The following is a 15,192-nucleotide window of genomic DNA, read 5'->3' as shown; positions in this document are numbered from 1 at the left end:
TGAAATATTATGGCTAGCTTTGTCAATGTGTTTCACAGATCCGGAGCAAGAAAAAAAAAAGTGTGAAATGAATTTAATTCAATTTTTAGTTATTATGTAAAAGCAAATTGAATACTAACATTTTGTGTAGAAAATATTGAAAATAGTTTTCCATCTGTGCACAAAGGAATGAGAATTTGTGCGACTATGAAGAACTAAACTTTGATAAATGTTCAAGCTAAAGTAAGGAAGGCAATGTTGGCTATATAAGATATGATTATGTTATATAATGCTCGTGTTGGAGTTAAATTTACCGTTTATCTCATACGTATGTTTGTGCTGTTTGAATGGTAATATCAAAGGGATAATATTGTGCGGAAAACTCTAGTTTACAGAACCCAGAAAAATGATGCAAGTACTACTCTACAGATAACAATTGAAATGAAAAAAAAAAAGAGTTGCAATCTGAAAATTTCTTTTTTAACAAAAACTGAATGAAAGCTATAATTGAGTAAAAAGTGGAAGAACGAATATATAGCATTTACCTTGTTGATTGCAAAGTTTGAGGAAAGTTTATCTTTTTGATCGCTGAAATTGATGATATCTCTGTGCTACCTTGTAGTAACTAAAGACATGGATTTGTGGAGAACTGAAAATATTGTGCATCATAACTAATTAAAAGTTGATATTATGCATAAATTAAATTTACAGTATTAGTTAAAAGTGAAAATCTAAGGTGATTTCACAGTCGAGAGGCTTATGGTGTATATAAGGACCAATTAAGAGTTTCTATAATCTTGCTAAGCTAGAACTTTAGAGTGAACAACAAATTAATTTTAGGATGAAGCTGGAAAGTTAGAACTATAGGTAAATAGAATAATATTTGCGTTGAAGACATACCTGAATATAATAGTATCGGAAGGTATAAATTTCTTGCTACTTCAAGCAGATCTGGGAGAGAAGGAAAGTCAGCAATATCAATATGTTGGTCACAAAATGCATAGTGTGTTCTTATCAAGAGAAAAAGGTAAAGGAACATATTATGGTTCTTCAAATGGAATTAGACTCACCAATATTAATATTGCAGTGGCTTTAGCAAATGAATGTAGCAGCTAAATTCAAAGTTGTTGTCAATGCAGCTGCTAGATTAATTTGCTGGATTGTGCCAACTTGTGATGGTTGCTTGAGGAATTTGTGCAAGTGCAGCATCATCAAAGCTGATGGTGGTCCTTGAAAGTCACAATCAGATAAATAGTTCAGCATATATAGGAAAGTCACATCAGGAGATCAAAAATATTTTACCTTAAGCTGTGGACAGTTGGTTTTACTTGATATTCTGGCGTAATTGATTCTTACTATGTGCCACTGTCAAGAACCGATCCATTCAAACCAGTCAGCTAAATTTTGTTAGAACTCATTTATAGCCCTAACTAAATTTTGCTGGCTAGCTTGGATGGATAGGTTTTCGATTGTAGGAGATAGTACTACTCACCAATAATGATTCAAAGGATTGAACATTTAGTTTTATCCTGACCACGTGTGAGTCTTTAGTTACTTGCAAAAGTAAGAGCATGTTTAAGATCTATTGGCATTTTTATTAAAAATGTATTAAAAAGAGCATCAAAGGTATCAACATGATAATAGCATGTTCAACTGCTAATATTATAAATTTTATCAGTAGTTATAAAACGTTGGAATCTCTATCAGTAGTGATCAAAGTTGAAACTACTATCAGTTGAAAGATAAGACAACAAAACAGAGAATCAGTTATGAATTACTCAAACAACAGATTAAGACAGAAGAGAAAGTGACTAATGATTAGCTGTATGAACTGGTTGCCTGTGCTATTAGAGATTGCTGTAAAAACTGTTTCAAGTTGTACTTGAAATGGAAAAATTAGGCATGAATGTTGCTGCAACTTTGATGAATATTATTCAAATTAGAAATGCAAGTTTTTCATAATCTGAGGTATCTGTATTTATGTACAATATGAGTTATATGTAGTTTATCAAATTGAGTATGATAAAGTTCGGATATATCTACGAAATGAAACTAAAAAAAGGACATACTGAATTCAAGGAAATTAGGTTAAACTGTGTTGCTATTCGTTGCACCAAATGAAAAGCTCACCAAGTTTTGATGACAAATGTAATCTTCTAGGGAGAAACTGCGGTTATTCAACACGGAAAGCACTGGATATAATCCTAGAAACAAATGTAGAAAAGCAAAAAATTAATAAGAGATCATTTTGTTTTGTTAAGTAAATATAACTGGTGAATCTATTTGTGTAGAAGAAAAAGAAGCAATTGAGAATGAACTACCTATAGCAGGAATGTTACAATTTTATTGGTTGGCTTGATTAGTTTTAATCAAGATTTTCCCCTCTCTCTTCTCCTTCTTTTCTCTCTTTCTCTGTCCTCAAATATGCTGTGAAGCTTCAAAATCTGTAGATATTCCAGATGAATTAGCTGTTAGACAGTGCTAGAACCACTTTTCAATCTGTATGACTAAAACAAAAGCAATGTTCAGATACAGATGAGAACATTTCAAGATCACAAAGCAAATTCATGAAATCAAGTAAACTACCATCTAATCCAATAGTCCTTAACCAAAACCCCAAATCAGAATTCTTTAAAAAAAAAAACACAAATTCTTTCATTCTCCGTTTTTCTTGATTACTTCTCTTATCAGAGAACACAAAAACACACCCATAGAGAACATGCAGAACCTATTCTCTGCAATTCTCTCCCTCTCTTTCACTCTATCAACAACAGAAACACAAAGCTCAGCCAAAACGAAAAGAGAGAAAGAAAAGATCGTGTCTATCAGCTTGAGAAAACAGATTACGTAAAACCCAGAAATTTAACTCATCACCAAAACCCAATCTTTCAACCCGAACCAAATTTGACGAACTGTGAATCCAAAAAAAACCCAACAAAGAAACCCTAAATCGAAGAAAAACAGACATAATCATGACATGCAGAATTGATAGAGAGGCAGCGTCAACATCAGAACTAAAATTACCCGCAAATCGATTGCAGCTGATATTGCCAAAAGTCCTCAGATGCGAGTAAAAGAGCGGATGCGCAATTCCCAGCACCACTTCCTTCACTATCCACCTCTCTGTGGAGTGAAGTAGCAAAGACACGACAGCACTGAGAAGCAACCCAGGTGTCAGAGGAAGAAACAACACGCATTGAACAACACCGCAGGTGTCGAAGCAAGAAACAACACGCAGGGGCAAAATGGAGTTTTCATCCATGACCGGCTCGGCTCGAGCCGGCACTGTTATTAAGCCTATGAACAGTGAACCCGCAAATAGTATATAGTAAATTATCATCTTCATTCCATGGCAGCCCACTCTGTGATGCTCTCAGCCTACTCATCACCCACTCTCTTCACCCCAATTCAAACCCCTAACCCCCACCCAACTCTCCACTCCTCCTTTCATGACGTCTCCCTCAAGCTTCCCATCAAATCTCAATCCCAATCCATGTCTCTCGCCGCCGCCGCCCCCAAGGCCCTCACCATTGTCGCCGCTACCAAGAAGGCCGGGCACTTCAATCGTCGAAGGCGTCGCCACCTTGACCCAAGAAGATGATGGTTCTTTCATCTTGCTCCTACTCATCATCAGTTGCTTCCTGAATGTTTAATTGCGTAGCAGAATTGACTTGATATTGCAACTGTGTTTTTGTATTGGGTTTCTTACATGGGGTGTTGTTTGTTAATCTGAAGTTGTTTTTTTGTTACAATAGCTTATCCCGTATGCTGGGTTTCAATTCATTCTCATAATATTGATGCTTATTATTAGACTAAGAAGATTGAAATGTGATATCGTGATGAAATTTTTGGCGGTTAGGTTAAGAGGTTGTATAACTTCATTTCTTGAGAATCTGAAACCGGGATGGTCAGCTATTCCAAAATTGAATGTATATGACATAGTGGAATGCGTTTTAATCCTTCCTTCAGTTATGAGTGAGTGCATGATTGTTTGTTTCTGAAATTTGGTCTGTATTCTTAACTTGTCACTTCTGCTGGGTTTCATTCCCATACTTTTGATGTCTAAGAAAATGAAAATGTGTAAGAGTTATCATTGTGAAAGTTTTCTTGGTTTAGGACTGGATCTAATTCTTCATTTTTCGGCTGTCAATAGATTCTCTTAACTGAAATCAATGGCCTCCTTTGTGACTGTTTATTTCTAGTCTTAACTTATACTTACTGAGAATTTAAGAAAGGGGGCTGTTAACTTTTCCAAAGTCAAGTCTTTATTTTGATCGCCCACTACCTAAGATCGAGGTCATGGGTTCGAGTCACCATGGGGGTAGGAGTGAAATCCTTTGATCCTCTTTAAAAATTAAAAAAAAAAGTATTTATTTTGACCTAGTTAATTAGTTGAATGCTTGTAAGCAATTCCTTCAATTGTGAATCAGTGGTCCGAATTCCATGCTCAAATACTTCTTCTCTGTCTTGTGAATCCATCAATGGGATTCTTATGGGGAAATGACTACTCAATCCTACTGTGTTGTATTGTTTGTAGGTCCTACAACTGTGAATGTTCGTATTACTGGACTTACTCTTGGGCCTCTGTCAGAAGTGAGAGAATAGATTCACACAAAATCCTTTTATGTACTGGAGAGCAGAAGCGGACTTATGAGTGTGTTGACGACAGGTGAAATGATAGAGAAATAAGATTTATGAATCTCTAATCATTTAGATTTGCTGGCCTATGAGTTATGAGTGTGTCGACAATGAGACGATAGAGAAATAAGATTTAGAGAAGTATATAATCATGCGGGTGTGACCAAGTGTTTTCTTTTTGTGTAGCATGAGTTTGGTTACACGACAAATGGATGCATATGTCATTATATTTGATAAATATGGAATTCTGTGACCTTTACACAAGGTTCCTTTTTCTTCTTTGCTGCTGAACATGTTATCCCTATAAGTAAAGGGATTCATATTGTTAGGTGGAATGCATGGCTTAATAATTTTTTTTTTCCATTTTTCCAGTATTATTAGGAGAAAGGTTCATATCAGTTTCATATATATTACTGTTGCGCCTTGTAAAGATGCTATATCGTTGATTACTAGCGTTCTTATTCATTGACTTGGATTTTCGATAGTATATGTTAATGGTTTTAGTCCCACTCAAGTATGTTTTAAGTTTGCTTTCTTTAGTTTATCCTACTAGTAATTGGAGCTCATTTTTACTAATGAGTATGGTTATTTGATTTGGAGTAATTTATAATGGCTTTAACTTGACAGTAAAAAGTAGCTTGATTTTTCTCCGTGTTTAATATAGTGTGTAGCAGGAGTTGAGGCTAAGTGTGTGGTAGCTGTTGACCGGTGGTAGTAATGTTATGGGGATGTTGAGCTTGTGAAGGATAAAACCAAATCTATGCAAGACTAGACCTAGAGTAGTATTGTTTTACTCTTTGTCTTGTTAGATTATATGTTATCATTTTTGCCAGGTGATTTATAACTGCCAGTTTCAAGAATTTTTAATCCTAAATTTAGTGAGAGAAATTGAGAGATCAGGTGTAATTGAGAACGCAGGGGTTCAAAAGAAAAAGATTCTTGAATAGGATGAAGTTAAATGGTTTGGTATGACTTATGAACCAGGGATGACCTTATGTGTTACTATATCAGCTTGTGTTAGGTTGATAGAGTTTGACAAGTGACATTTATGACGCATTTTGGATTTTTCCAGTTGCTTGTAGTTTCTGAGCTGTAAGTTCCATAGTTCCTTATTTCTGTGCGTTTTGTTCTCCCTCCACTGGGCTTTTCTCTTTGACATTCTATGCATTGCATTTATGTCGTTGATTGGCTCTTGAAAACCTTTCCAGTCTAGGAGAACATGAACATCTTACCAATATTGGTAATTCAGTGGTGTGGTAACAAGTTGTCTCCTGTCTTCCACTAAATCCTTGCCTTGGATTCAATTGGTTACTCCACCCCCATACACAGGGTGTTGGCATAAGATTTATAGCTGGCCTTGTAGAAATTATTGATGGTTAATAACTTTATGAGGAAGACTCTGTGACTGAACCTAAGGAAATCTATTTTTGCCACTGTAGCCATTTTGCCTTTTATGTAAATTGGTCCTGTAACAGAAACTTAAGGAGTGTTAAACTTTGAGCCAATTAGCCAGAGCCTTTTAATCTGTCAGCCTATTAGTCAGTTGCTTGTTAAACTTCTTATATATTTGGAATCTTGACAGCGATAGTCAATTGTACTCTCATCTTTAGATACATTCTTTCCTTCAAGGTTTTGTTTCCTTGCCCTGCTTTTAATTTTTTTGGGTGCTTTTAATGCCTGGAAATGAAGTTGAAACTAATGATTCAATTGTTAAACATGAAGGAAGTTCTCAGGCTCGGTATTTTGTATCGCGGCTCATTCTTGCGCACAAGGATCCTCCTTATGAGCAGTTGAGGGTAAATCAATGAACATGGATTTTTCTGAAGACTCAAGATTTCCTATTTGCTTTAGTGTAAAGCATGTATTAAAGTGTTTGTTGCTTCTGTTGCAGGAGGCAAGATTTCCTCAGCTATGAACTTTGACAATAGAACAGCGCACAAACTGAAAAGCAGTTTTATTAGTTTTGAATTTTGAGGATCCTAGCTTCTGTGAGTGGGTACGAAGCTCGAGAGTGGTTCCCCCAGAACCAAGTTAGATGGTCTTAGCCTTTGTTAATCTTGAGGGCTAACATCACTACAAAAAGTCAGTGTTGCAAGTTGTATTAGAGCAAAATTGTGTCTTGCCGAGAACATTTTTTGTTTTTTCATTTTCACTTGTAGAGGAAATTGTAGTTGAGTTATGTCTGGACTGGGAAGGTATAGTTCTCATCATCCTTAATACAATTAGCAGTTAGCTTTGTCCAATGGCAGCTACTGGTTTGCATGGTCCTTAAATGCAAGATTTTATTTCGAGCTTCTTTTGCTTTTTGAGGAAAGAGATAACTTCATTAATTTATCCATAGCCAGAAGGCACGTACATCAGATGCTGTCTCATGCCAAAATCATAAATGACACAAGCTACTGAGCAATGGACAGGTGTCCCTCACTGTTAACACATATGCTCACTTATTGAGCCTAACACCACATGGATCGAAACCCTCACAACCTAACTCCCCCAAATAATAAAACTAGTCGCCTAGAGACCTCAATTGGTGTACAACTAGAGAAACTCAGAATTGAGCCGATAAAGATCTAAAATCTATGTGATAGGCTAAAAAACTAGAGAAAACTAGAAAGGCCGAAGCCACTAAGCTCAGTTGAAAACTAGACAAGAAACTAACACCAGATGTCCAACCCACATGACCAACATACCAGCCCAAGGACATAGCCCAAACCACCCGGACCAGCCCTAGCGTTGATGACGATCAGATACGAGCACCACGACCCAAAAACTCCATTGTCACAGCCACTGGTAGCCATCGAAATCGCTGCCGCCATTAAGATCCACCTAAGTCTCCATCGCCATAGCACACTGTTGAACACCATGCCAACGACCCAACCGAGCCAGACTACGAGATCTCCACCAGAACGGATCCTGTAAATCCGTCCACCCGCCGCCATAACTAGCCTCGCATCCATCCCAGCTGCCTTTGAGCCACATCCTCTTCCAAATCTATAGGTCGCAGCGGATTACACCCTACCATCAGTTTCCGTCAGTCGCTTGTAGCAGCCAAACACTTCCGATCCCATCACCAGTCCGTAGCCAAATTAGATCGATCTGGTCACCAACTTGATTCAATTATCCTTCACGCTGGCAGCCTCGCCGCTCAACCAGAAGCATCCATCAAACTAGTCCCGTCTGACCACTCACAACCCATGCCGGCAAGGCCTGAGGCTCGCCTAGCATGGCGGCGCAGTCAGACGAGCGAAGCAGCCCTGAAGAAGGGAGTAGGTCGCAAAGGCGCGTCCTAAGGGGTCTATAGGGTTTTTTTGGTACCGTGTTTTTTTGAGCTTCTTTTGCTTTTAATTTATACCTTGTGAGGGAAATAATGGGGTTCATAGTCAATAATGGACTGGCCTCTTATGACCTGTTGATATTTGTTGGCAGGCTGCTCCCCAAATTGAAAAGTTTACTAGTTTGAAATTACCTTTAGCATTTGCTAACTAATTATCAATATTAAGAGATACTTAACAAAATTTTAATCGGTACTAAAAATTTCTAGTTGTTCAAGTAAATATCTAATTTGTGTTTGGCTCAAACTCTAGTTACTTGACCTAGTGGTAATATGGTTTAATTAGAACAATCTAGAGATTATATTTCCTTGTATGATTCAGACTCTATGCCTTGTAATTCTCTATATAAAGAGGCCCCTATTATCAATAAGAATACACAACAATTTTCTCTCTGTTTCTGATTCCCTAAAACACGGTATCAGCATGAAGCCCTAATCCTGAAACCCTAAATTCGTAGCCTTCAAATCCCAAAAACCACCACCGCCCACCTTGAAGCTTTCAACTCCAGGAGTCCAGAACCTACGGCACCACCACTAGAACCGGCGGGAAAAACACCAAACCTGCCACCGAAAGTGACGCAAATCTCTCTGCCCGGTTCAAAGGTTTCCTCAACACCTCTTGCAGCCATACTCCACCATCAGAAGAGCCTTGTCCCCAGATTCTGGGAACCAGAAAATCCACCACAGGAACCGGCCTAGAAACTTCTGAACCGCCCCCTTGAAGCATTTGCGCCCTAAACTGCCGCCAACCCTTCCATCCTTGGTTCAATCTGCTCCGACCAACCCAGCCCAGAAGCACAAAAGCCCTAGGTCCAGCAGCAGAAGCAGATCAGCCCAGAAGCCCTAAGCCCAGCAACAGAAGCAGGCCCGAAGCCCATTAACGTCAGCGTCCAGTCAGCAGCACACGTCAGCAACCGGCCACCACGTTAGCACCAGTCACTATTCCGACCACTGCCGGCCACTTTTCCGCCCACTTTCCGACGACTTTTCCGACCAAATTTTCCAGCGATCAATTTAGAGGTATTTTTTTTCCTATAAGTTCCCCTTTTTTTAGAGTTTTTAAATTTAATTTCTCTTCTTTTTATCAGGGACTTGCAACCTCCCTTCTACCCCCTTTCTTCTTCATAGGGGAGACAACAAGCCGAACTATGAGGGTTTGTGCTCATTCCAAGCTTGGAGCTTGTAGAATCCCCCAAACTTAGAGTTTGTTGAGAAGAAAGCAATCAACCACATACATTGTTGTTTCGATCTAATCCAAAACCCCTCTTGAAATCAGATTTTCTTGGAAGCGGCTACGCTAAGAAAATCCCTAATTTCTTGGAAGCGACTACGCTCAGAAATTTTATAGTTTTTCGTGGTAGCCTTTTTCACTCCGAAACTAACCCTAATCTTGTGTTGTTTTTCAGGATGAGTAACCTGAATAAGTTAAACTTTGTTCCACTGGAGACAACTGGCCCAGGATTCCATAGGTGGGTCCGTGATGTGCGCCAACATCTTAAGGCTGATGGACTTCTGGAAACCATCCAAGAGCCTAGTTAGAACGTACTCTCTATTAAGCAAGCTACTGTTTTTGAAGAAAATCAAGCTAAAGCCATAATTCTCATGACAAGGCACATGAATGACGCGCTCCAAAGTGAATACCTCAATGAGGAAGACCCCAAAAAACTATGGGTGGAACTTGAGCAGCGATTTGGCAACGTTTGTGACTCCCTACTTCCTGATTTAGAAGTGAGATGGCATAGACTCCGCTTTTGTGATTTCAAGTCTGTGCTTGATTATAACTCGGAAGCTCTTCGTATCAAGTCTTTGATGGAGTTTTGTGACAAAACCATAACTGATATGATGTTGATCGAGAAGACTCTCTCTACCTTCCCCGTCTCTGCCCTGATGATTTCAAAGAATTATCGGATTGATGTGAATGCAGGATGTATCACAAGGTTTCATGAGCTCATTGGCACCATGAACGTAGCTGAGAAACACGACAATATCCTTGTGAAGAACTATAATGCTAGACCCATGGGAACTGAGTCTATTCCAGAGTCTAACTATAGTCGCGCCCCCAAGGGAGGATGCAAGGAGCGAAACCCTAAGAGTAGGGACAATTCTGGACGTTCTGGTCCATATTCTCACCCTAAAGAGGAAGGAAATCGCTAAGAGAGGCGTGCACAGAACCGTGGAGCTCAACGTGTGAAGAGAGAGAGAGGCGGAGCCTCCGACTATAGTGGTAACGCCACCAAGAGCAATGGTCATCCAAATCGCGCCCCAAAGGCGCCTCGATCAAGGGAGCCTAACCATAATGATGTTTGTCTTCGATGTGGATCAACTAGACATTGGGCCAAAGCGTGTAAAGCATCCCAGAATGTTGCAAACGCATACAAGACGTATCATGAAGCAAGGGAGGCAAACTACATGGAACAAGAAGATCAAGATGGCGATCTTGATCTAAGGGTGGAAGACTACAAGGATCAAGACCCAGAAACTGGCAATTTTGATTAAGTCTTTTTATTTTCAAGAGATGTAGGCAATTGCCATATTATTTTTGTAGTAGATGCCAATGGTATTAGTCTTTCTTCAAAGTAGGCATACTCAATGTAAGTGTGATGTCTAGGAAGGTTTTGAGATAAGTGTTACTTAAGCGCGTTTTGCTCTACCGACATCTCTCTACTCACCTGGTCACATTTGCATTGGAATTACCGAAAGGAGTTAGACGACTCTCATTGTTTTTAATTAGCTAGTTTATTGGATTAGATTTTCTTTGGTCAAAGAAACAATGATGTAATTTCGTTTGGCTTATTAATAAAAGTTGAGTTCTTTTCTTTATGACTCCTTTTTAATTACGAGCTTTTCTTTTAGGAATGGATTCTAGAGAACTACAATGTCTTGCGGATAGTGCAACTACGCACACCATTCTACGCCATAGGCAATTATTCTTAGAGATGTTACCTACACATTCCTCTGTGAGTATGATGGCAGGGCCATCAGGTTTAGTTCAAGGACATGGAATGGCCCAATTCCTGTTGCCAAATGGCACCTTGATCAAAGTCACAGAAGCTCTCTACACTCCTAAGGCAAATCGAACCTTATTGAGCTTCAAAGATATTAGAGCCAACGAATTTCAAGCAGAAACACATACTGAGAACGGAAAAGAGTTCCTTTGCATTACCTCTAATGATTGTGGACAAAAGCGCATCTTAGAGAAGCTTATGTGTCAATCTAGTGGACTTTATGTCACTACAATTCGATCAATTGAATCCAATAATGTCCTAAGAGAAGACCTCTTGGATTCTGACACATACTGGCTTGGGCATGACCGACTAGGACACCCTAGTCGTGATATGATGCTCTGTGTACTAAAAACTTCACACGGACATCCATTCTTCAGAGTGAGAAGAAGTAAGAATCGAATGATTCCAGGACTTAGTAAGACAGCAACCACCGAAGCATCTGGCGCTGCAGCTATCTTGGGATGCCATATGGCCGCCCAAGTCCCATGTGAAAATGCCATAAATGGCGCTACCCATGGCCATGACGCCATGGATTATCCTCCCCATGGTCAAGACGCCATGGATGCCACTTTCCATGGTTCCAACACCATGATGGGTGATGTAGTCACACATTTTGCTTCTAATAGCGCTACAGATGCTCAGGCCCAACCAAAATCCTCATTGGTTGCTTCTAAGGCCCCTCGCTTATTTCGCAAAGCCTATTCCTTTGGAAAATTAGGATCGAGATCGTCCTACGCAAAGGATCCCAAAATACTCATTCCTTTCTTACAGAGAATCCAAGGGGATATCTGTGGACCAATTCAACCATCACGCAGACCTTTTAGATATTTTATCGTATTGGTTGATGCGTCGACATGTTGGTCACATGTCGTGCTGTTGTCCACTCGAAATGCTTCTTATACTAAACTCCTCGCCCAGATTAACCGTCTACGGGTTCACTACCCTGACCATCCCATTAAGTTAATTCGACTTGATAATGCTGGGGAGTTTACATCGAAAACGTTCAATGACTATTGCATGTTACTGGGGATTGATGTAGAGCATCCAGTTCCCCATGTTCATACCCAAAATGGTCTCGCAGAAGCCGCTATTAAACGACTACAGATGATAGCACAGACATTGGTTATGCGCACCAATCTCTCTGTTTCTCTTAGGGATATGCAATATTGCATGCAACGACGCTAATTTGTTTACGACCCACTGCAACCCAATCTTACTCTGCGTTATAGCTAGTGACTAGGTACGAGCTTGATATCTCGTACTTACGCATATTTGGGTGTGCCATTTATGTGCCTATTACGCCACCACAACGTACTAAGATGGGTCCACAACGACGAATAGGCATCTATGTTGGCAATGAATCTCCAACTATCGTCCGCTATCTTGAACCTTTGACAGGCGATCTCTTTACCGCTAGATTTGCAGATTGTCACTTTGATGAGACAGTCTTCCCATCGTTAGGGGGAGATAAGAATACAGATGTTCAACAAGAACGACAAGAATTGTTATGGTCTGTCCCCACTATGTCTCATCTCAATCCCTGTACCGCACAGTCCTAACTTGAAGTGCGAAGAATAATCAAGCTCCAAAACGTAGCAGACACTCTGCCTGATGCGTTTTCTGATGTTGCTAAAGTGACAAGATCACACATACCTGCTACAAACGTGCCTACAAAGATCGATGTCTCGAATACTGCACATAACGATATACCTGTGACACCAGGAGATGGCGTTATTGCCCATAATGGTAATGATGTGGCATCTATGGCTGCAGGTCCTGCAAGGAAGCGCGGTAGTCCGATTGGTTCGAATTATTCTCGCCCTAGAAAGAGAGCGAATGAAGCACAAACAAATCATTTGATCATCGATACTCAAAATCCGTCCCATGAGAATGTTCCGGAGAATGGTTATGTCCAAGAGACACATTGGGGAACGCCTCAATGTCAGAACCTATCCCTTTGAACGTAGAGATCTCTGTAAATTATACTAGTGTACATGGGACGTGGGAAAGAAACTCCATCATCATTGATGATGTATTCGCGTATTCAGTGGCGCGTGAGATTATTGAGACTGATGACATCGAACCACGCTCTGTTGATGAATGTCAACGTAGAGCTGATTGGCCAAAATGGAAAGATGTGATCCAGGCAGAATTTGATTCTCTAGCGAAAAGAAAGGTATTTGGGAAAGTTGTACCAATACCACCCAACACCAAACCAGTTGGTTACAAATGGGTATTCGTTAGAAAACGTAATGAGAGAAACGAGATTATAAGGTATAAAGCTCGCCTTGTGGCGCAAGGCTTCTCACAACGCCCTGGAATCAACTACGAGGATACCTATTCTCCCGTAATGAATGTCATAACGTTCCGCTACCTTGTTAGTAATTGGTAGAGAAACTAAACATACAGGTCATGGATGTGGTTACTGCATATCTATATGAGGATTTAGATATAGAAATATACATGAAGGTCCCAGATGGACTTCAGTTACCCAAATCAAGTGGCTCTAAACCACGGAGCGCGTTTGCTATAAGATTGAAACGCTCACTATATGGATTGAAACAATCCTGACGGATGTGGTATAGCTGTCTAAGTGATTACTTGATTAGTAAGGGATATGTCAACAATGAACTATGCCCATGTGTATTCATAAAAAGGACAAGTTCCGGATTTGCAATAGTAGCGGTTTATATTGATGACATGAACATAACTGGCACCCTTAAAGAGTTAAGGGAAACCGCTGAACACTTGAAATCCGAGTTTGAGATGAAAGATCTTGGAAAAACATGGTTTTGCCTCGGTTTAGAACTTGAGCACCATAAAGATGGTATCCTGATTCATCAATTAGCTTATACCCAAAAGATGCTTAGGCTTTTCGACACTGACAAGATTAAGCCTTCAAGCACCCTAATGGTCGTCCGTAGTTTTGATCCAAAGAAGGATACATTCCATCCAAAAGATGACGATGAAGAAGTGCTAGAGGTAAAAGTGTCTTACCTAAGTGCAATAGGTGCATTATTGTACTTAGCACAATGCACAAGATCGGACATCTCATTTGCTGTGAACTTGCCAGCTAGATATAGCTCTGCGCCAACACGACGCCATTGGACTGGTGTTAAAGATATCTTTCGATACCTAAGTGGTACGATCGATATGGGCTTGTTCTATCCCTAAAGAGAGAAGATGGATTCGGACCCATCAAGTGTCAGGGACGCCATAAATGGTGGACTACATCCTCTCTCCCCATCCCAAAACGATATAAGTGTTTGGAAGGTTTTGCTGATGTTGGGTACCTCTCTGACCTGTACAAAGGTCGCTCCCAAACTGGCTATACATTCACCATGGGAAAGACCGTGATATCTTGGAGGTCTACAAAGCATACCTTAGTCGCTACCTCTTCGAATCATGCAGAGATTATTGCTCTTCACGAAGCAGTTCGTGAATGTATATGGCTTCGATCCATAGTTACGCATGTTTGAAGCAATTATGGTCTGAAGTGTACCATAAATGAGCCAACAAGTATCTATGAGGATAATGCTGCTTGCATGGAACAAATGAAGCAAGGCTACATCAAAGGCGACAACACCAAGCATATATCGCCCAAATTCTTTTACAATTAGCAATAACAGAAGCTCCTCAAGATCAAAGTAAACTAGGTTCGATCTGAGGACAATGTGGAAGACTTGTTTACTAAGTCATTGCCCAAATCCACGTCCAAGAAACATGTGGCAAGAATTGGCTTGCGGAAATTATCCAAACTCCCATGATCGTAATCATTAGGGGGAGGCACAGACATCAGGGGGAGATGTCTACATGTTCATCTCGAAGCGTGAAGGATGTGTTGTGCTTTTTTTCCCCTTCGACCGAGGTTATTTTTGTCCCACTGGGTTTTTGTTACTTGGCAAGGTTTTTAGCGAGGCAACGAGAGAAGCACCACGTTTGGGCAACACAAGGGGGAGTGTTCAAGTAAATCTCTAATTTGTGTTTGGCCCAAACTCTAGGTTACTTGACCTAGTGGTAATAGGGTTTAATTAGAAGAATCTAGAGATTATCTTTCCTTGTATGATTCAGACTCTATGCCTTGTAATCCTCTATATAAAGAGGCCCCTATTATTAATGAGAATACACATCAATTTTCTCTCTGTTTCTGATTCCCTAAAACACTATTAAAATTTTCGATAGTCCAAAATAACCTAAATTTTCCATCAAAATTGAAATTTTATTACATATAGGCTTCAT

At 39.9% G+C, this 15,192-nt stretch overlaps 1 long non-coding RNA gene across 1 annotated transcript; it reads right to left on the bottom strand.

The window, feature by feature from the left end:
* Positions 1 to 807: 807 nt before the first annotated feature.
* LOC112195210 lies at positions 808 to 2,430 on the bottom strand. The gene is made up of 4 exons (XR_002934410.2): positions 2,301 to 2,430; positions 2,110 to 2,183; positions 1,050 to 1,208; positions 808 to 930 (listed from the first exon to the last, which is right to left on the bottom strand). It is a non-coding gene; the product is annotated as an uncharacterized LOC112195210 (long non-coding RNA).
* Between the last annotated feature and the right edge of the window lie 12,762 nt (positions 2,431 to 15,192).

The sequence above is a fragment of the Rosa chinensis genome, chromosome 3 (genome assembly GCF_002994745.2).
Source record: "Rosa chinensis cultivar Old Blush chromosome 3, RchiOBHm-V2, whole genome shotgun sequence".
In the NCBI taxonomy this organism is placed as follows: Eukaryota; Viridiplantae; Streptophyta; class Magnoliopsida; order Rosales; family Rosaceae; genus Rosa; species Rosa chinensis.
This window is presented reverse-complemented; position numbering and strand designations above follow the sequence as displayed.